This window comes from Pseudophryne corroboree, chromosome 8 (genome assembly GCF_028390025.1).
Source record: "Pseudophryne corroboree isolate aPseCor3 chromosome 8, aPseCor3.hap2, whole genome shotgun sequence".
Taxonomy (NCBI): domain Eukaryota; kingdom Metazoa; phylum Chordata; class Amphibia; order Anura; family Myobatrachidae; genus Pseudophryne; species Pseudophryne corroboree.
The window spans coordinates 111,903,134-111,926,866 of NC_086451.1; the positions used below are offsets into that span (position 1 = coordinate 111,903,134).

The following is a 23,733-nucleotide window of genomic DNA, read 5'->3' on the forward strand; positions in this document are numbered from 1 at the left end:
GCCTCTGAAAAGATGGCTCACAACAACAATAACCCGATTTAGTTAGCAATAACTATGTACAAGTATTGCAGATAATCCGCACTTGGGATGGGCGCCCAGCATCCACTACGGACTCCGAGAAATAGAATTATCGGTAAGTAAATTCTTATTTTCTCTATCGTCCTTGTGGATGCTGGGGTTCCTGAAAGGACCATGGGGATTATACCAAAGCTCCCAAACGGGCGGGAGAGTGCGGATGACTCTGCAGCACCGAATGAGAGAACTCCAGGTCCTCTTTTGCCAGGGTATCAAATTTGTAGAATTTTACAAACGTGTTCTCCCCCGACCACGTAGCTGCTCGGCAAAGTTGTAATGCCGAGACCCCTCGGGCAGCCGCCCAAGATGAGCCCACCTTCCTTGTGGAATGGGCCTTAACAGATTTAGACTGTGGCAGGCCTGCCACAGAATGTGCAAGTTGAATTGTGCTACCAATCCCACGAGCAATCGACTGCTTAGAAGCAGAAGCACCCAGCATTGTTGGGTGCATACAGGATAAACAGCAAGTCAGATTTCCTGACTCCAGCCAACCTGGAAACTATATTTTCAGGGCCCTGATAACATCCAGCAACTTGGAGTCCTCCAAGTCCCTAGTAGCCGCAGGTACCACAATAAGCTGGTTCAGGTGAAACGCTGACACCACCTTAAGGAGAAAACTGGGGACGAGTCCGCAGCTTTGCTCTGTCCGAATGGACAATCAGATATGGCTTTGTGAGATAAAGCCGCCAATTCTGACACTCGCCTGGCCGAGGCCAGGACCAACAGCATGGTCATTTTCCATGTGAGATATATCAAATCCACAGATTTGAGTTGTTTAAACCAATGTGATTTTTTAGGAATCCCAAAACTACGTTGAGATCGCCCAGTGCTACTGGAGACATCAAAGGGGCTGTATATGCAGTAATCCCTTAACAACTTCTGGACTTCAGGAACTGAAGCCAATTTCTTTCTGGAAGAAAATCAACAGGCCAAAATTTGAACCTTAATGGACCCAATTTGAGACCCATAGACACTCCTGTTTGCAGGAAATGTAGAAATTAACCTAGTTGAAATTCTTCCGTGGAGCCTTCCTGGACTCACACCCTGGCACATATTTTCACCTAAGTGGTGATAATGTTGTGCGGTCACCTCCTTCCTGGCTCTGACCAGGGTAGGGATGACCTCTTCCGGAATGCCTCTTTCCCTTAGGATCCGGCGTTCACCCGCCTTGGCGTCAACGCAGTTGCGGTAAGTCCCGGAACAGACACGGTTCTTGCCGAATCAAGACCCTTCTTAGTATCTCTTGAAGTTCCGGGAACCAAGTCCTTCTTGGCCAAACCGGAGCCACGAGTATAGTTCTTACTCCTCTCCTTCCTATCATTTTCAATACATTGGGTATGAAAAGCAGAGGATGGAACACATACACCGACTGGTACACCGACGGTGTTACCAGAGCGTCCCAGCTATTGCCTGAGTGTCTCTTGACCTGGCGCTTCAGGTGGGACGCCATCATAACCACCTTTGGTCTTTCCCAACGGTTTACAATCATGTGGAAACTTCCAGATTAAGTTTCCACTTTTCCGGGTGGAATTCATTTATGCTGAGGAAATCTTCCCAGTTGCCCACTCCCGGAATGAACACTGCTGACAGTGTTATCACATGATTTTCCGCCCAGCGAAGAATCTGTCATTGCCCTCCTGCTTCTTGTGTCGCCCCGTCTGATAACGTGGGCGACCGCCATGATGATGTCCTACTGGATCAGCACCGGTTGACTTTGAAGCAGGAGTCTTCCTAGGCTCAGAGCATTGTAAATTGCCCTTAGCTCCAGTATATTCATGTGGAGAGAAGTCTCCAGACTTGACCACACTTCCTTGGAAATTTTTTTCCCTGTGTGACTACTCCCCAGCCTCTCAGGCTGGTATCCGTGGTCCCCAGAACACAGTCCTGAATGCTGAGTGTGCTGCCCTCTAAAAGATGAGCACTCTGCAGCCCCCACAGAAGAGACACCCTTGTCCTTGGAGACAGGATTATCCGCTGATGCATCTGAAAATGCGATCCGGACCATTCGTCCAGCAAATCCCCTGAGATCTGCCGAATGGAATCGCTTCGTAAGAAGCCACCATTTTTCCCAGGACTCCTGTGCATTGATGCACTGATACTTGGCCTGGTTTTAGGAGGTTTCTGACTAGGTCGAATAACTCCTTGGCTTTTTCCTCCCGGAGGAACACCTTTTTCTGGACTATGCCCAGAATCATTCCTAGGAACAGCAGACGTATCGTCGGAAAACAGCTGCGATTCTTGGAATATTTAGAATCCAGTCGTGCTGTCGTAGAACTACTTTAGATAGTGCTCTTCCGACCTCCAACTGTTCTCTGGAACTTGCCCTTTTCAGGATATCGTCCAAGTAAGGGATAATTTAGATGCCTTTTTTCTTTGAAGAAACATCTTTTCGGCCATTACCTTGGTAAAAGGCCCGGGGTGCCGTGGATAATTCAAACGGCATCGTCTGAAACTGATATTGACAGTTCTGTACCACGAACCAGAGGTACCCTTGTTGAGAAGGGCAAATTTGGACATGGAGGTAATCCTTGATGTCCAGGGACACCATATAGTCCCCTTTTTTCCGGTTCGCTATCACTGCTCTGAGTGACTCCATCTCGATTTGAACCTTTTATGTAAGTGTTCAAAGATTTCAGTTTAGACTATGTCTCACCAAGCCGTCTGGCGTCAGTACCACAATATAGTGTGGAAAAATAATACCCTTTTCCTTGTTGTAGGAGGGGTACTTTGATTATCACCTGCTGGATATACAGCTTGTGAATTGTTTCCAATGCTGCCTCCCTGTCGGAGGGAGCCGTTGGTAAAGCAGACTTCAGAAACCTGCGAGGAGAAGATGTCTCGACTCTCCAATCTGTACCCCTGGGATAATACTTGTACTATCTAGGGGTCAACCTGCGAGTGATCCCACTGCGCGCTGAGACTCTTGAGACTACCCCCCCACCTTGAGTCCGCTTGCATGGCCCCAGCGTCATGCTGAGGACTTGGCAGACGCGGTGGAGGGCTTCTTTTCCTGGGAAGGGGCTGCCTGCTGCAGTCTACTTCCCTTACCTCTATGTCTGGGCAGATATGACTGGCCTTTTGCCTGCATGCCCTCATGGGAAAGGAAGGATTGAGGCTGAAAAGACGGTGTCTTTTTCAGCTGAGATGTAACTTGGGGTAAAAAGGTTGGATTTCCCAGCTGTTGCCGTGGTCCCCAGGTCCGATGGACCGACCCCAACTAACTCCTTCCCTTTATACGGCAATACTTCCATGTGCCGTATGGGATCTGTATCACCTGACCACTGTCGTGTCCATGACATCTTCTGGGTGATATGGACAACGTACTTATCTTGATGCCAGAGAGCAAATATCCCTCTGTGCATCTCACGTACATATATATAGAATGCATCCTATTAAATGCCCTATATGAATAAAATATTTTCAGTCAGGGAATCCGACCAAGCCAACCCAGCACTGCATCTCCAGGCTGATGGCGATCGCTGGTCGCAGTATAACCACCGTATGTGTGTATATACTTTTTAGGATATCTTTCCAGCTTCCTATCAGCTGGCTCCTTGAGGGCGGCCGTATCTGGAGACGGTAACGCCACTTGATAAGCGTGTGAGCGCCTTATCACCCTAAGGGGTGTTTCCCAACGCGCCCTAATTTTTGGCGGGAAAGGGTATAACGCCAATATTTGCTATCGGGGTAACCCCACGCATCATCACACACTTCATTTTATTTTATCTGATTCAGGAAAAACTACAGGTAGTTTTTTCACTCCCACATAATACCCTTTTTTGTGGTACTTGTAGTATCAGAAATATGCAACACCTCCTTCATTGCCCTTAACGTGTGGCCCTAATGAGAAATACGTTTGTTTATTCACCGTCGACACTGGATTCAGTGTCCGTGTCTGTGTCGACCGACTGAGGTAAATGGGCGTTTTTAACGCCCCTGACGGTGTTTCTGAGACGCCTGGACCGGTACTAATAGTTTGTCGGCCGTCTCACGTCGTCAACCGACCTTGCAGCGTGTTGACATTCTCACGTAATTCCCTAAATAAGCCATCCATTCCGGTGTCGACTCCCTAGAGAGTGACATCACCATTACAGGCAATTTCTCCGCCTCCTCACCAACATCGTCCTCAACATGTCGACACACACGTACCGACACACAGCACCCACACCGGGAATGCTCTGACAGAGGACAGGACCCACACTAGCCCTTTGGGGAGACAGAGGGAGAGTTTGCCAGCACACACCAAAACGCTATAATTATATAGGGACAACCTTATATAAGTGTTTTCCCTTATAGCATCTTTATATATCTCAATATCGCCAAAATCAGTGCCCCCCCTCTCTGTTTTAACCCTGTTTCTGTAGTGCAGTGCAGGGGAGAGCCTGGGAGCCTTCTCTCCAGGCTTTCTGTGAGAGAAAATGGCGCTGTGTGCTGAGGAGATAGGCCCCGCCCCTTTTTCGGCGGGCTCGTCTCCCGCTATTTAGTGAATCTTGGCAGGGGTTAAATATCTCCATATAGCCTCTGGGGGCTATATGTGAGGTATTTTTCGCCAAAAAAGGTTTTCATTTGCCTCCCAGGGCGCCCCCCTCCCAGCGCCCTGCACCCTCAGTGACTGCCGTGTGAAGTGTGCTGAGAGGAAAATGGCGCACAGCTGCAGTGCTGTGCGCTACCTTTAGAAGACTGCAGGAGTCTTCAGCCGCCGATTCTGGACCTCTTCTTGCTTCAGCATCTGTGAGGGGGCCGGCGGCGTGGCTCCGGTGACCATCCAGGCTGTACCTGTGATCGTCCCTCTGGAGCTTCATGTCCAGTAGCCAAGAAGCCAATCCATCCTGCACGCAGGTGAGTTCACTTCTTCTCCCCTCTGTCCCTCGTTGCAGTGATCCTGTTGCCAGCAGGAATCACTGTAAAATAAAAAACCTAAGCTAAACTCTCTAAGCAGCTCTTTATGAGAGCCACCTAGAATTGCACCCTTCTCGGCCGGGCACAAAAATCTAACTGGAGTCTGGAGGAGGGTCATAGGGGGAGGAGCCAGTGCACACCACCTGATCGGAAAGCTTTACTTTTTGTGCCCTGTCTCCTGCGGAGCCGCTATTCCCCATGGTCCTTTCAGGAACCCCAGCATCCACAAGGACGATAGAGAAACTGTGGTTGGGTCGTGATTTGCAATCCAACCTGAATTAGGCCCCATGTCTGTAGTGGATTTTAGAATGGTATGGTGGCCCTGTAAGGTAGAATAATATGAACGGGGGCACTATAATGTGGTATAATATAAACTTGGGACACTGTGATGCGGCAAAATATAAACTAAATTGAGGGCTCTAAACTGTTGCACTGAATGAACAGTGGACACTACAATTTTGCAATTATATAAAACGTGGGCACTACAAAATGGCATAATTTTAACAAACTGGAGGCACTATCATATGGCATTATGAACTGAGGACACTTCAATCTAGCATAATATGTACTGGGGACAGTGTATGGCATAATGTGAATTGGGGCACTGTGTGGCATAATGCGTACTGGCAGCACTACAATGTAGCATATTGTGAACTAGGGCATTACTATCAGGGCTACAATGAACTAGGGCACTACTAAGGGACATAACATTAACTAGGATACGACTATGGGGAATACAACTAACTAGGCCAGTACAATAGGACATAAAATGAACTACTGCTACAGATAAAGGTGGGGGTGATTTCAAAATGTTGTTACAGAATGGGGCACAACAAGTTTTGGCTAGGCCCCTGATCACAATAGTGCAAATGCATGATGAACAGAATGGCTTGAAGCTAACAATGTATCACATTTTCACATGGGAAGCACTATCTTGCATGAAAATTGTGAATTGCATTCCTTTCCATATCATGCACATTAGTCTGGGCCATGATCACAGAAAATGGAACATGGACTATTCAGTGAACCTTAAATCAAGATAAGTTTGAACCACAGAAAACATTACCTCAAATTCTTATAGTCAAGCAGTTGTACACGACTTTCTTTCTTTATCTTTTCATTATTTATCTCTATTGCTGGCATCCTCTACATAATGCTACAGTCCTCCTATATATAACATTTATGCTGAGCAATGCATAACAGGCTGCGTCACATTATTGAGGTGATTGAATGTGTGAGTGAAATTGAAGGGGATGAGGAGCTACAGTAGTGGCAGGATCAGTCTTCCTGAAAATAGAAGAGAAGCAGCAAGATGAACACAGAGCGTACTATAGTAGTGATGCCTGTTGACCGAAATGAGGTTTTAGTTGAAATAGTTTAATATACTATCCTAACAAAGTTTTAGTAAGCTGTTTAAATATGAGTAGTGTTCAGATCAAGCTCAAGTTCAAGTCCAGTGGAATACTTTTGTCATAAACTCTCCATGACCCAAGCACTCACGCTCCTTGCACACCAACTTATCTATAAATAATACACGGACAACAATAGCTGCGGTAAAATGGGTCAGCTTTCTTATTGAGAGGGATCAACTATTTAAATTTTAAACTAACTAATGTATGGTGGCAGGGAAAGAACGGCCTAGTACAAGTCAAAGTAAAATAATAAACGTTGATAACTCGAGCCAACTGCCCGACAGGCAAGGACGGACCAACTGCCCCTTTCCTTGCCCGTCTGACTCGCCAAGGCGGACCAACTGCCCAAGCCTTGCGGGGACAACACCACAAACTGATGAGGCCATCTGCCCACATCAGCATTGACTTGAGGCAGCAGTTCAGCCATGCAGGAGGAGAAAGGAGGGCCCACCTGGTCAGGTGATGCCCTCCGGTCCGCCTAATTGACCACGCCCATACTCCTACGTGACCGAACTGCCCCCCATGGGAAATTAACCTATACCTAATTAACCAATACCTAAGCCGTTCTGAAACCGGCCACACAACAATCCACTCAATAAGCAGCCGACACAAATAACAGCACTAAAACCAACAGTAAAAAAGGGGGGGACGGGTGGGTAACGTCCTGCAACGAAGAGGCTGAGTTGCCAGAAGATTCCTTACTTAGATCCCTAAACTACCTCCCACATCTTCCTAAACCAATCACGGGCCTATCACCCCATTTAACCCCTCCCAGCAAAAAGCGAACCCTTCGTGTGCCTGCAAGAGCATGAGATCACTGGGCCAGGAGGTTTATGACACTCCTGTCATATATGAATGCCCTCCGTGTTCTTAAACTCTCCATGACCCAAGCACTCACGCTCCTTGCACACCAACTTATCTATAAATAATACATGTACAACAATAGCTGCGGTGAAATGGGTCAGCTTTTTTATTGAGAGGGATCAACTATTTAAATTTTAAACTAACTAATGTATGGTGGCAGGGAAAGAACGGCCTAGTACAAGTCAAAGTAAAATATTAAACGTTGATAACTCGGGCCAACTGCCCGACAGGCAAGGATGGACCAACTGCCCCTTTCCTTGACCGTCTGACTCGCCAAGGCGGACCAACTGCCCAAGCCTTGCGGGGACAACACCACAAACTGAAGAGGCCATATGCCCACATCAGCATTGACTTGAGGCAGCAGTTCAGCCATGCAGGAGGAGAAAGGAGGGCCCACCTGGTCAGGTGATGCCCTCCGGTCCGCCTAATTAACCACGCCCATACTCCTACATGACCGAACTGCCCCCCATGGGAAATTAACCTATACCTAATTAACCAATACCTAAGCCGTTCTGAAACCGGCCAACCCGAAGGTTTGCTCACCGCAAACCTGCGCCGCCACCATACCTAACCCCTTAACTAACGACTAGGAAAACAACTATGAAAAAAGAAAACGACTATGGAAACTCAAACTAAACTCCAACTACAATGACCTAAGGCCCTGAAAAATATATGCAACAAATACGGCCGTACCCGACTCAGAAAGATGCACACCATCGCCTCGGTACATCCCGCAATCCTTGTAGGAAATAGTCGGGTGCGGAACTACACAACCCCCAGCAGATGACACAGCTTTGCCCACCACAGCGTTGACCCGTCACGCACCAGGTCAATGGCACCGGGCTTCTCGGCTCCATACCAAACCCTACGCGGTAGAATGTCCGACCAAAATACCCTGCAGAAAGGCCATTCTGCAATCAAGCCGACCAACTGCCGCCTGACATCACAACGGAGGTCCAAGGACGACCGAGACGTAAGGTCGTTGCCTCCCAGGTGAACAACAAGGAACAAAGGGTACCCAAATACCCGCACCGCCTCATCCAATTTTTGTCGGAAAGCCTCCCAGCGTATGCCCCTCCAACCTAACCACCGCATGACAGCAAGCTCCGGATAACTGGCACAATCCGCCATTACCGGCAACCGGGCGGTCCAAAAAACAAATGAGTGTCCTAACACCCAGGTAAATTGGGGGTCAATGCGTTTACCTGCAGGGGAATTAAAAACATCATTAATAATTGTACTAAAAGGTAATAATTGGAACAAAAGGTACAACTGGGCGGGGGGAGGGGGGGGGGGGTTAAAAGGGGCAACAGGCCTACACCTAGCCAGGGCATGGGACAGGGATTTTAGTGGCCACGGGTCTCCCAACTTGACTTGAGGCAAAAAACGCAAACATCCGACAGCCGGTACAAACCGTGATTAAAACTGACGGTTAAACAAAAAATTCCTCAAGACCCCCATCTAATGATGGCGAGTAGCTAATCCCCAAGTTGGGTTGCCCCAGGCAAGCTAACGTCTGACATATTGCCGAAATACACCAGACCTCCACCTGCCCAGTGTCCGGATATCGTCTATGGACCACCCTGCCGCGGCAGCAGCCGTAGCGGCACCGATACGGAAGGAATGAGTACCATAGACATCCGGAGGAAGACCCAGGTGGAAGATGCAGCGCTTCAAGACCCACCCGAACTGATAGCGAGTCAAGGGAGTGCCGTCATGATGAATAAGCCACGACCCCGTAAGCAACGGGCGTCGTCTCTCATATGCCACTGCCAAGGCCACAGGACAAATCCTGCTTTCCGAGCAGAGACCCATGGATATCCAATGCCCCCTACCACTCTGATCCGTCTTGGACCGCTGCACCCGACACCACAACGCGTTGTTGTTAAGGGACACATGAGACGTCAGAAGTGGGGAGAGCGCCCGCCGTGAAGAGGCAACCAGCTCTCCCACCCGAAACGCCCCATGGAAAGCCACTGCGAATGCCAGTCTGAAAAGGGCCGCCTCATATCGGGAAGCGCAAATCAACGGCAACACTCGCAGTAGCCTATAAAGGAGAGGCCCATCGATCGACAATCGCGGGTCCTGGAGGAGTGGGCACCGCGCGGGCCCAACCCTTGAGAACCCGCGATAAGAAAAACGTTTTGGTGATATCCCGTTCCCCCCATAATCGGAGGAAGTAGGATATACCTGCCAGCAGCTTCACGACATACGTTCTGGCCTGCCCTTCCAAGTATAACTCACAAACGAAATCTAAAAGCAAGGAAAGATGACTCTTACCTCCAGGGCCATTGCGAACCAAAAAACGAGACCACTGCTCCCACGCGGACAGGTAAGCCGCATAAGTAGCCGGGGCCAGGGAATGGTGGGCTAGTCCCTCCATATCGGATGGATAACCTGCCACACATAAGAGGGGCAAGAGTCACCGCAGGAGTTCACGGCCGGAGCCAGCCGCCTAAATCGCCGCCAATCAAAGCGCGACAACGCGTAAGCAATGCCGTTATCAACCGCTGGGACATGTCGTGCCGTAAGCAGGATATTGCTCTCTAGGCAGCGCAAAACAATCTGTGTCAACACCCGTAACACTGGAAGAGACGTAGAGCGCTGTCTGTTAATGGCCTGCACCACCCCGAGGTTGTCACACCAGAACACCACATGCCAGCTCTGCAGCTCAGAGGCCCACAGCTCGAGCGCCACCATTATAGGGAAAATCTCAAGCAGGAGCATGTTCATCGTCAGCCCCTGCGCCACCCAATCCTCGGGCCAGGGAGCTGCGCACCAAGCTTCTCGGAATACCGCTCCAAACCCTGTGGAGCCCGCTGCATCTGTGAAGAGCTGAAGAACCGGACTGGCGACCGGGGGTGACAACCATATGCAAACCCCGTTAAAATTAGCCAAAAACAAGTCCCCAACCAGGAGATCCCGCCGAATCTCCCCGGACAACCGAATATAGTGATGGGCGCGCCGCACACCCACCGTCGCTCTCTCCAGCTTCCTGCAGAATATCCTACCCATGGGAATAACCCGGCAGGCAAAATTAAAGAGACCAAGCAGCGACTGTGCCTGTCTAAGAGTAACCTTGCCCGCCGCCAATGCTAACAGGATGCTATCATGCAAGCGCGCTACCTTATCACGAGGAAGTCGACACAAACCGCCTAAGGTATCAACTTCGATGCCCAAATAGGCTATGACTGCCGAGGGACCTTCGGTCTTGTCCTCCGCAATGGGGACTACCCAGAGAACGCCTTCTCCAGGAGTCTCGTGCAACGCGTGGAACCCGCGGGGCCCACAAGGAGGAAATCGTCCAAGTAGTGCGCTACACCCTCCTCCCCTGAACTCCGAACCAAACACCAGTGCAGGAATGAACTGAACCGTTCAAAATATGCACAGGAAATGGAACAGCCCATCGGGAGGAACTTGTCGACATAGAATCCGTCGTCCAGGCGAAAGCCCATGTATCGGAATGCAGAAGGCTGTAACGGTAGTAACCGAAAAGCCTACTCCACATCCAGCTTACACATAAGGGCTCCCGGGCCAAACGACCGGACTATGTCCAATGCCGACTCGAAGGACTGGTAAGCCACGCTACAGAGACCGTCGTCCAGGGCATCATTCAGCGAAAAACCCTCGGGAGAGGATAGGTGCTGGATGAGCCGAAATTTCCCCGGGGCCTTCTTAGGGACTACTCCAACTGGCGACAGCAATAAGCCGTCAACCGGGGGGCAGTCGCATGGGCTAGACATACGACCCAACGCCACCTCACGCATCACCTTCTCCCGTAATGTAAGAGGAAACTCCGACGCTGAGCGCAAATTGCGTCCCGTTCCCGACCGAACCTCCCTCGCAATGGGTAGGCTGAAACCCTCTGAGAAACCAGTCCTCAGGAATTCCGCCGTATCGCAATCGGGATAACAATCCAGCCAGCCCGCGAGTTTCTCTAAACGGATGGGGGTGGGAGCTCTACTTAGCAAGGGCCGCCGCGGGACCGCGGTTTTGTTGGCCTGCTGTGCCCCCCCGGCTCCACTGGCAGCCCGCATGCAGTCTTTGATAGGGTGGGTACCACTGCACCGGATACAAAGATGTTTGAACTTACATCGTGCCCCCAAGGAACACTGCCAGTTGTTGTAAGCAAAACATTTCCCGTGTCCAGTCCGCGCACCCCCTGACCTCCCTGCGAACGCCTTTTGTGGGGGGTTCCAGAAACCGCGACTTTTACGCCGTGTCGGAACCGCCTCCGTGGGGGACTCGTCGTTATTCGTCATGTCCACATAAAGCTCGACATCTTTCTTTCCTAGATCCATGATCTCATGACCATGCTGTTTGCGACGAAATTCCTCGTCGTAGTAACGCCATGCCGAGCCCTTCGTGGAGAGCTTGTGGATTAAGAACATATAACGCATAACGTTAATATGCTCGTCCGGCCGCGTCCCCTGGTAACAAGTTGCAAACACATACATACCCCGTAGCCAGTTCTGGTACGACATGTACGCGTCCTCCGCCGCTTCGCCCTTCTTCCTAGCCGCCGCGAGCGCTTTCTTAGACTTGCCAGTTAGGGCAAATATATTCACGTAGCGTCCTTTCCGGATCCTATCCTTCACTCGCGGGCGCAGTCCCCGAAGAACAGCCGTGTTAGCACAACGGACCTCGTCCGATTGCGCCGATTCCACCGACATGCTGGACGTGGACGATCGCTTGCGCCTTTTCCGGCCTCTATCCCTAGAGCGCCTCCTGTGAGCCCGAGAGGACCCTGAGGAGCCAGAAGAAGTAGAAGACAAACTATCGGCGCCCCGGCCTCGCCTATGTCGCCTATGGCTACGCCTCCTATAGCTCACCGAAGAAGAGGACCCCCGGGACATTGACACCTCCGAACTAGCGACGCTCGCCCCCGAGCCAACCCAATCGGGGTCAGATGCGGACTCACCAGATGATCCAGGTGCATGAGCCGCCACATCCGCGTCGTCTCTGGGTCTTCCACTCCGAGCTAGGTCCGCCATGTCGTCAGGTCCGGCTACAGCAGCTGCGGGTGCGAGAGAAGGAGACACTCCAGCCCTGTCGGGTACGGTGCTGGCCGAAGGAGCTGCAACCCAGCCCGCACTAGACGCGCTAGCTATCGCTGACGTTACTGCCGGCACCAGCGCCTGTGTCAATTGGGACGAGACCGTCCCTGCGGCCAACGTACCGCCCCCCCAACACCCCACCGGGACCGGTGGTGAGCAGGGGGACTAAGGCTGCTACAACTGCAGCACATATGGCCGACACGCCTGCAGCGTCCGCAACCGCTCCCGACGCCAGCATCGGAGTAGCATCCGGCGTCCGCGCTCGGCGCGCAATCCGCCGGCCAGGAGCCCTAAACCCGCCAGCGTGGGACTCACGCACCCTCCTAGTGTCCCTAACGGAAGGATCCACACTGCCCGTAGCGCGGGAAGTGGGGGCCCACAAATGGTCCGAACCCTGCAAAGGCTCCAGCTCCATAGACGAGCTGCTACCACTGAACCTGGCCGCATAATCCTCCTGTTGCCTATGGCGTCTCTCATGCCTGCGCGACCTAGCATTGTCCAGAGGAGTCCCATCATCCGACGGGACCACAGTGCCAATGCCGCGCTGCTGGGTGTCCCCGCGTGTGAACCGTGCGCCCACTCGGCCCCCACTCAACGCCCCTGCGCCAAATTACTCCTGGCAGCCTGCACGTGATGTGTAGCCCCTTGAGGGGCCCTAATGCGCCGACCCCCGGATCCCCGGAGGCCAGGGCCGGGACTTATGGATGTGGAGACCTCCCGCTCCACACTGGCTGCCCCCCCTGTGTGCGTGGCGCGCTGCGCTGCCCCCGGCTCCCCGGAGGCCAGGGCCGCACTCCCTAGCCGAGGAGACCTGCAGACCCCCACTGGCCACCGCCCCCTGCAGACGCGCCGCGCGGCGCCGCCCCCGGCGCCCAGGAGGCCAGCGCCTGACATCAGCCGCATGCACCACACTCCCAGCGCGGCGGGACACAGCAGGGTTAAGTGCGGCCGGAAGGGGGGGCCCAGCCGGCGAGCCGGAGAGGCCACGGATCGCCTCCCGCCCCTGCCCCTCACGGCCGTCGCCTCCTCCGTCTCCGGAAGCCCCGCCGCGGGAGCCCGCAGCCTGCACTTCCCGACCCCCGCAGCCTGCACTTCCACCCCGCCGGGCGCCGGAGCACGTCCGGAGCCCACGAGGTAGCGAGCAGGGAGGGGGACTACCCTGCGCGGCCTTCCTTCACGGGTCCCCGCGCTCTCCATTAGCATACAGGCAAAGGGTATAATAAGGAAAAAAGGGGGGTAGTATAGAGAGGAATAAGGAGTAGGAAAATAGAAGGAGGAGCAAGTAGAAGGGAGGATATAAAGATAGAAAGAATAAAGGATAAAGCAGAATAGATTATGTGAGAAACACAAGAAGAGCAATAAGGACAGTAAGATAAACTGTACTTCTCTGGGTAACGTCCAGCAACGAAGAGGCTGAGTTGCCAGAAGATTCCTTACTTAGCTCCCTAAACTACCTCCCACATCTTCCTAAACCAATCACGGGCCTATCACCCCATTTTAACCCCTCCCAGCAAAAAAGCTAACCCTTCGTGTGCCTACAAGAGCATGAGATCACTGGGCCAGGAGGTTTATGACACTCCTGTCATATATGAATGCCCTCCGTGTTCTTTCTCTGATAGTCCATCTGAGATATACTGCGTAGATGTAATCATTGAGCCCAGCTTTCTGGTAAACCTCCGAGACTCACATCCAGTCTTCACCTAAAGCAGCAGTCAATGGTTAAGTCACCGCTACTCAGTTGCAACCAGGTCTTATGTACTTGGTAGTATAGGTTTATATAGAAGCGGGTGCTTACAATGATATATCGGACACTGAAATCCTAAGCAATAATCTACTGTAAATACAAAGTTTGCTGAGGTGATTACAAACAGTAAATAATTAGTAGGGTGCAGATTCATGTTCAAGCCATGCAGCTAACAGAACAGTAAGATCACAAGCCTAAGACAGGGCAGGATCATTATACTTATGTACAGTAACGGTCTAAGGGGGACATTTACTAAGCAGTGATAAGAGCGGAGAAGTGAGCCAGTGGAGAAGTTGCCCCATCAACCAATCAGCAGCTCTGTATCATTTTATAGTATGCAAATTATAGATGTTACTTCAGTGCTGATTGGTTGTTATGAGCAACTTCTCCACTAACTCACTTCTCCGTTCTTATCACTGCTTAGTAAATGTCCCCCTACATTCGAGGCAGACAGCAGATAAGAATAACCAGAAACATTGCAGAAGTCAAGGCAGGAGGCAGATCAATGAAAACAGGTAGGGTCAGTAAGAGGCAGGATAACAGAAAAAATGGATAACCAACCAGGCACATAGACACAATAGGCAATGAGTATGTGCCACTGAAAGACTTAGAGTATTTGTACAAAAGGTCGATTTTGATCATCTGTGTTCGATGTTGGGCTTCCAAGGTTAAGAAGACATCCATTTACTAGAAAATTATTTTATATATTAATTTTAAAATGTTAGTAAATGTTTGTTTTAACCCTGGAAGCACAATCAATCAATCTAAAATTAATCTGGAATCGACCAAAATTGACATTTATTAAATATACCCCTTGAAATCAGATGAAGACCAATGTCTAACACTTTTTCACTCATGGAAATCAGTGAAGGTGTCAATGCAACCAATAAAGAATTTTCTGTATGTGACATGAATTACAGTGGCATAACTAAGGCTGTCATAGTTGTATAAATAGAGTGACTGCTCCTGCTGCTATAACTGTAGTGCAATTACTGAAACAGTAGTTTGCGTCCTAATACTGTATGTACAACAATAAAAGGGGTGTAGTAGGGTATGCTGGTGGCCGGGCTCCCGGCGACCAGCATACCGGCGCCAGAATCCCGACCGCCGGCATACCGACAGCTCGGCGAGCGCAAATGAGCCCCTTGCGGGCTCGCTGCGCTCGCCACGCTATATATTCTCCCTCCAGGGGGGTCGTGGACCCCCAATAGGGAGACAAGATGTCGATATGCCGGCAGTCGGGATTCCGGTTTGCTGGTCGTCGGGAGCCCGGCCGACGGCAAACAGAAGACCACCCCAGTAAAAGTATGCTCTTTTTTGACTGTTGATGTAACTGTTGATGAATTTCTGGGTGTGAGAGCATCATGGGAAACGTAGTTTAGCAACAGTCGAAGACTCACTTCCATGACATAATTTTCCCCATTAGTAACTTTATGTAGTTAATTTAATTAGGGGAGATGGTCTCACCACTGCGAGTAAGTGCAGCTATATGCCGCACTTATGGTACTGCCGGACTCACTGATTTTTGCAACAGCTACTCACCCCCTTTGCCCCTAATTGAATTGAACCCTATGTCTGTCCTGTTTTCTGAAGCAGCAAGTGTGTGTAAGCTAGGGATGGGCAGGGTTAAGAAGTGGAAAGACTGAGTATATTGTAGCATGTGGCAGTATAAAGTTAGATTAAGGATGCCGCACAGGACTGAGTGGTTTTTATTTTGAAGTTTATTTGCAAGAGGTTTCCAAGGTAACCGACCAATCAGAAAAAAATCTGGAATTTATCACCATCTACCAGTAAGGATAATTTTTTGTAGATATAAACAGTGATTGTCGATGGTGCTCCCATAGGTCCAATACATATGTAGTAAAGGGAAAAGAAACAGAAAAAAAGAGACCTTTGTTGGGAGCACTCCCACTTGGAAACAATTATGATTTGAGTAATAGACAATGATATGAAAAATAAAGTGATTAAAATGTAGCCTTTAATTGTATTATACTAAAATATTGGTACACCAAATATGTTATTTCACTTATAAGTGGCTAATAGATGTAAGCCACCTGGTAAAGCTAAATTGTGAAAATATTGATGAAAATACAAGGCATTATTTGGCAGGCCCAGAATACTAGGATGTATGGAATAGGTGCTATGACCAAATTGCTGCCGTCAAAAAAAACCTACAACACCTGGTATTCCTTAGTGGTCCACCACCTAAGTACTGACCAGGCCCAACACCGTATTGCTTCCAAGATCAGACGAGATTGGGCATGCGCGGTGTGGTATGGTAGTAGATCAGCATTGATATGGCAAATTCTACCACTAATATGTAAATGGTAGAGGGTTATTGGTAAGCACCTTGTTACCAAGTTGACCGAATAATCTCTAAAGAGACAATGTATGTTTGACCATCATTGCACCGAAATGTATCCAAAATATGTAGGTATACGTAGGTTTAAATCATGTGGTCAAAAGTTTCTTGGCCCGCAGGGAATGCCTGTATGTTTCATTATGTGCTGTGCAGCACCTTTGAAAATGGGTTTCTGCTGCCGGTAAGGCAGATATAGACCACTGTTATACTGATAACATGCCGCAATGTTTGTATATGATCCAAAGAGAAATCGTCTCTATTGTTAATTGGATCACCCTATTAAAGGGAAAAAGAGAGGTTATTGTGAAATTGTAAACTCCAAAGATTATAAATAAAAACTCCTATTATGCCATGATCGAAATTGCTGGACAAAAGATGATATTGAAATTTTTAGTACCATCGTGCATAAACAAGGTAACATGTAATAAACCTTTTGGGGGATCACTTTATATGTCCCCTCTTCGGGTTCATTTTGGTATTTTCTGTCTGTTTATTACATGTTAGACAGATACATTATAGACACACTGTGGATACATGCAAAATAAGTTATTGTGGCCGATTTATTTATCTTTTTGTTTCAAAGACAACATTTATACCTTGTTTATGCACGATGGTACTAATTAGCCTCTAAATGGATAATTGAGATGGTTACACATCCTGCCTACTTTTCAAGTCTGTTTTCTTTCTCCTAAAAATTTCAATATCATCTTTTGTCCAGCAATTTCGATCATATTTTGGATACATTTCGGTGCAATGATGGTCAAACATACATTGTCTCTTTAGAGATTATTCGGTCAACTTGGTAACAAGGTGCTTACCAATAACCCTCTACCATTTACATATTAGTGGTAGAATTTGCCATATCAATGCTGATCTACTACCATACCACACCGCGCATGCCCAATCTCGTCTGATCTTGGAAGCAATACGGTGTTGGGCCTGGTCAGTACTTAGGTGGTGGACCACTAAGGAATACCAGGTGTTGTAGGTTTTTTTTGACGGCAGCAATTTGGTCATAGCACCTATTCCATACATCCTAGTATTCTGGGCCTGCCAAATAATGCCTTGTATTTTCATCAATATTTTCACAATTTAGCTTTACCAGGTGGCTTACATCTATTAGCCACTTATAAGTGAAATAACATATTTGGTGTACCAATATTTTAGTATAATACAATTAAAGGCTACATTTTAATCACTTTATTTTTCATATCATTGTCTATTACTCAAATCATAATTGTTTCCAAGTGGGAGTGCTCCCAACAAAGGTCTCTTTTTTTCTGTTTCTTTTCCCTTTACTATATATTGTAGCATGTACCAGGGGTGTATCTAGGGGTCCGAGCGCCCCTGGCAAAGTAAGGACTGGTGCCCCCCCCCCCCCCCCCCCCCACACACACACACACATATTTGAAATAAGGAGGGTGTATAAAAAAGGGCGTGGCCTTGTGGGGAAGGGGCATGGCCACACAATAGTACTTTCAATTGAAATTGTGCCACACAGTATCCAGTTACACCGCACAGTAGTGTCTCTTATTCACGTTATGCCACACAGTATCCAATTACACCGCACAGTACTGTCTCTTATTCATGTTATGCCACACAGTATCCAATTACACCGCACAGTAGTGTCTCTTATTCACGTTATGCTACACAGTATCCAATTACACCGCACAGTAGTGTCTCTTATTCACGTTATGCCACACAGTATCCAATTACACCGCACAGTACTGTCTCTTATTCATGTTATGCCACACAGTATCCAATTACACCGCACAGTACTGTCTCTTATTCACGTTATGCTACACAGTAGTACCCCTATAGGAAACACTGTCTATAGAATGTATATGGGGAATGCAAACAGAAAATAGAAATGTGGACCAGTGATAGTAGATATATTTCTATTTTTATAAGTGGAATGCGGTCAAATCGCATTCAGGGATGCGACTGCAATATCCCTGATCTCAGCGCTTCGTCGATTGGATCACATTGGCTGTAAAGACCTCTGCCTGATAGGCAGAGGCGTTTCGGGGGGGGGGCGGAAGCGGTGTTGTTGAAAATGGGGTTGGGCCGTATGCATTTTCGGGGCAACTGAGTGACATCACACGCAGCCACCACTGTGTGAAAAATGGCGGCGGACCACCTGCATACACAGCCTAGCTACAGCTGCAGGGGGTCTTCCACAGTTGCAGCGACCACAATTAAATTGCAGTCGCTGAGCAGGCCATTCAGCATGCTGGACCGCCTTGCCCTGCGATGGATGAGCATCCCCCAGCATGCAATAGAAAGAGAATCTGCAATCCTTACCGAATAACCCCCACTGCCATTATTAAATCTGATCCCGCCCATAGGCACACACATATACACTTACATACATACTGTCACACACAAAACACATACAGTACATATGATATACAGTACAGTCACACATGCTATATATACAAATAGTTACACACATGCACACATATATACAGTCACATACATACATACATACATACATACATACATACATAGTTACACACTTATTCACTTACATAGTCACACACTAATACACACATAAATACAGTAGATACTTATAGTCACAGACACACATACATACAGACAGACTATATAGTGTTTACCCCCTCACTTCACAGACAGGGTACACTCAATGCATGTACTTTAGTAGCTCCTTGTCCTCTTCTCCCTGCTGCTGGGTTGCCTGGCACTGACTGACTCAGCACCGTGTAGCCCCGCCCTCCTGCTTCCACTCCGTCCACTTCCCTAAGGTCAATGCCATGCAGTGCAGTCTTGTACAACCCCACCCCTCACTTAGGGGGGACATGTACTAAGCAGTGATAAAAGTGGAGAAGTAAGCCAGTGGAAAAGTTGCACATGGTAACCAATCAGCATTAAAGTAACATTTATAATTTGCATACTATAAAAGTATACAGAGCAGCTGATTGGTTGCCTTGGGCAACTTCTCCACTGGCTCACTTCTCCGCTCTTATCACTGCTTAGTAAATGTCCCCCTTAATCCGGATTGTACCCTGTGACTCTGTTACTGCTGGTGCCGGTGTCCAGCGGCACGGCACTGCACTAGTGATCAATCAGACTCAAAATAAACTACAGCTCCCGGCAACAAGGGATGCTGGGAGCTGTAGTTTATGTTGAGTCTGATTACAAGTGAGGTGCAGTGCGCTGCCGCCTAACACTGGCATCGGCAGTAACAGACAGTCACCAAGTCTGACAGTACTACTGGATTCTAAACCCTGGCCGTGGATGGCACTGCCAGGCGGTGCCCCCTCCTTACCTGGCGCCCCTGGCGTGTGCTATTCTGGCCAATGGGTAGATACTCCCCTGGCTTGTACATAATGCTTTGAAAATCAAACTGTATAATTCCAAACAGAACAAAAATCCAAAGAGTAATATACTGTACTTTGCCGAGATGATTTAAGGACAGAACATGTTGAATTTAATTGAACTGTAAAAAAAATTCCTTTCTTCACCCTTACACCACTTGCCCTGGTTTTTACCTCAGTTTATTTTGTCTAAGTGACAAACAAATGTATGAAATAGTCTAAGCAGTATTGGTCAGAGACTTTGCGGCGATGAGAAATCTCTTGTTCCCGTGGAGTGACAGGATTAATAGAACCAGTGTGACGTACATTCTGCGGGCTATCTGCTATTAATTCCTAAGACGAGTGTCAACATTGATGTTGTGCCGACACCATATCTGCGGTTCCCCTCCATTATCAGATTTGGACAGGGTGTTGCAAACATGGTCTATTTTGGAACAAACGTTCAGATTCTTCGTCTCACATCCATAAACAGTGCACCATGAATACCACAAGCAAATATTTAGCTTGAAGGCACACCTGTGTCTGGAACAAAATTGAAATATAACTGTTCCATACAGGAGCGGAGAAAACAAGGAGCCCTACAGCAAATAAAGGCAATGGTAAACAGAAATAACAAGATATGATAAGTAGCAGGGCAGCCATCAGGGGGGGACTGTGGGGACTGGTGTCCCGGGCCTTACAGAGAGGGGGGCCCACCCCTGGCTCCTGCCGCCAATACCTGTAGAGCTGCACCAGTCTGTGAATCAACAGCAGTCTGATGCGCAGGGAGGACCTGTTAAAACAAGCCTTATCTGCTCATCAGCTCTTTGTAAACCGTTCCTATAGGTCCGCAACACTCCACTTATATGTTACGTCACAAAGTATATCACATAGAGGCGGAGCAGTGCAGCAGAATGCTTTTTTGGGGGGAGGGAGGGGACCTGTCTATTTTGTCAGTCCCGGGCCCCACAATTTCTGATGGCAGCCCTGATAAGTAGCAATGGATAATTACACAGAATAAGAACAGATACGGAAAAGTATACTTAAAACAAAGAACAATAGACGTAAACATTTATACATATATCCAGAATCAGAACCTGGGCTGACTCAAAAAGATATGGATCCAGATCTGAAATAACCTAATTTATCCCCTAGAGCAGTGGTTCTCAACACCAGTCCTCAAGTACTATACAGTACCCCCAACATTTCATGTTTTCTGGATTCTTTAATCATGCACATCTAAATTGCTCTATTTTGCTTGGTCAGTAATTGGCCCACCTGTTTCCACACATCAGAAATCCTGAAAACATGACCTGTTGGGGGTAGTTGAGGGCTGGAGTTAAGAACCAGTGCCCCTAGCGCAATGTCGTCAAACTCTAGTCCTCTGGGACATTTAACAGTGCATGTTTTACAGATCTCCTCAGATACAGATACTTAGCACCACCAATGGATCTTTTAAAATGTGTCAGTCAATAATAATCAATTCACATGTGCACCAGCTAGAAGATCTGGAAAACCTACATGGTTAGGGTTCTCTGAGGACTGGAGTTGGGAGACACTGCCCTACACAGAAAACTGGAAGTGAAAACTCAAAATATTACTTGGGTTATAAATACCAGTTTTCCCTATAGCACAGTATTTCTACGTGCTATCTTCCATTGCTACAATCCAACACCCTGCTCTTCTGTTTGCCACGGCCAAAAATGCTAGACAATCTCTGATTGGCTGAGCACTGCAAAAGAACACTCCTGAATGGCTGGAGCTTAAATCATTTTGCACTGCGCTCTCTTTTGACAGCAGTCAGTGTGGTATTTGTTTTGTTGTTTTCCATTTGTCCTCAAGGATTACAGTATACCAATGAATGAAAGCAGAACAAAAAGGAAAGAAGATTTGAGTTAAGTATTGATTATTCAGGCAATATGCACTTAATTATGTGGGCAATAATTAGTGATGAGCGGGTTCGGATCCTCGGGATCCGAACCCCCCGAACTTCACCCATTTTACACGGGTCTGAGGCAGACTCAGATCCTCCCGCCTTGCTCGGTTAACCCGAGCGCGCCCGAACGTCATCTTCCCGCGGTCGGATTCTCGCGAGATTCGTATTCTATATAAGGAGCCGCGCGTCGCCGCATTTTTCACTCGTGCATTGGAGATGATCGTGAGAGGACGTGGCTGGCGTCCTCTCAGTTTCTATGTTCAGTGGGCTGCAAATTGTGCTGCAAATATCTGTGCTCAGTGTGCTGCAAATATCTGTGCTCAGTGTGCTGCAAGTGCAAATATCTACGTTCTCTGCCTGAAAAACGCTCCATATCTGACTGTGCTCAGTGTTCTGCAAATATCTGTGCTCAGTGTGCTAATTGCTTTATTGTGGGGACTGGGGACCAACAGTATTATATAGTAGGAGGACAGTGCAGAGTTTTGCTGACCAGTGACCAGTGACCACAAGTATTATACGTTCTCTGCCTGAAAAACGCTCCATATCTGTGCTGCATTGTAGTATATAGTAGGAGGACAGTGCAGAATTTTGCTGACCACCAGTATAACTATATATATAGCAGTACGGTACAGTAGTCCACTGCTCTACCTACCTCTGTGTCGTCAAGTATACTATCCATCCATACCTGTGGTGCATTTCAGTTTTGCACAGTTTGCTGACCACCAGTATATAATATATAGCAGTACGGTACAGTAGGCCACTGCTCTACCTACCTCTGTGTCGTCAAGTATACTATCCATCCATACCTGTGGTGCATTTCAGTTTTACACAGTTTGCTGACCACCAGTATATACTATATAGCAGTACGGTACAGTAGGCCACTGCTCTACATACCTCTGTGTCGTCAAGTATACTATCCATCCATACCTGTGGTGCATTTCAGTTTTGCACAGTTTGCTGACCACCAGTATATAATATATAGCAGTACAGTACAGTAGGCCACTGCTCTACCTACCTCTGTGTCGTCAAGTATACTATCCATCCATACCTGTGGTGCATTTCAGTTTTGCACAGTTTGCTGACCACCAGTATATACTATATAGCAGTACGGTACAGTAGGCCACTGCTCTACCTACCTCTGTGTCATCAAGTGTACTATCCATCCATACCTGTGGTGCATTTCAGTTTTGCACAGTTTGCTGACCACCAGTATATAATATATAGCAGTACAGTACAGTAGTCCACTGCTCTACCTACCTCTGTGTCATCAAGTATACTATCCATCCATACCTGTGGTGCATTTAAGTTTTGCACAGTTTGCTGACCACCAGTATATAATATATAGCAGTACGGTACAGTAGGCCACTGCTCTACCTACCTCTGTGTCGTCAAGTATACTATCCATCCATACCTGTGGTGCATTTCAGTTTTGCACAGTTTGCTGACCACCAGTATATACTATATAGCAGTGCGGTACAGAAGGCCACTGCTCTACCTACCTCTGTGTCGTCAAGTATACTATCCATCCATACCTGTGGTGCATTTCAGTTTTGCACAGTTTGCTGACCACCAGTATAACTATATATATATAGCAGTACGGTACAGTAGTCCACTGCTCTACCTACCTCTGTGTCGTCAAGTATACTATCCATCCATACCTGTGGTGCATTTCAGTTTTGCACAGTTTGCTGACCACCAGTATATACTATATAGCAGTACGGTACAGAAGGCCACTGCTCTACCTACCTCTGTGTCGTCAAGTATACTATCCATCCATATCTGTGGTGCATTTCAGTTTTGCACAGTTTGCTGACCACCAGTATATAATATATAGCAGTACGGTACAGTAGGCCACTGCTCTACCTACCTCTGTGTCGTCAAGTATACTATCCATCTATACCTGTGGTGCATTTCAGTTATGCACAGTTTGCTGACCACCAGTATATACTATATAGCAGTACGGTACAGTAGGCCACTGCTCTACCTACCTCTGTGTCGTCAAGTATACTATCCATCCATACCTGTGGTGCATTTCAGTTTTGCACAGTATATATAGTAGTAGGCCAT

The 23,733-nt window shown here is 48.1% G+C and overlaps 1 protein-coding gene and 2 pseudogenes across 2 annotated transcripts in view; 1 reads left to right on the plus strand and 2 right to left on the minus strand.

Annotated features, from left to right (window-relative positions):
• Positions 1-23,733, minus strand: part of NR5A1 (nuclear receptor subfamily 5 group A member 1) — a 249,978-nt gene that overhangs the window by 70,415 nt on the left and 155,830 nt on the right. The gene's annotated exons all lie outside the window — the stretch shown is intronic.
• LOC134952320 (5S ribosomal RNA) lies at positions 16,220-16,338 on the minus strand (annotated as a pseudogene).
• On the plus strand, positions 17,286-17,404 carry LOC134952333 (5S ribosomal RNA; annotated as a pseudogene).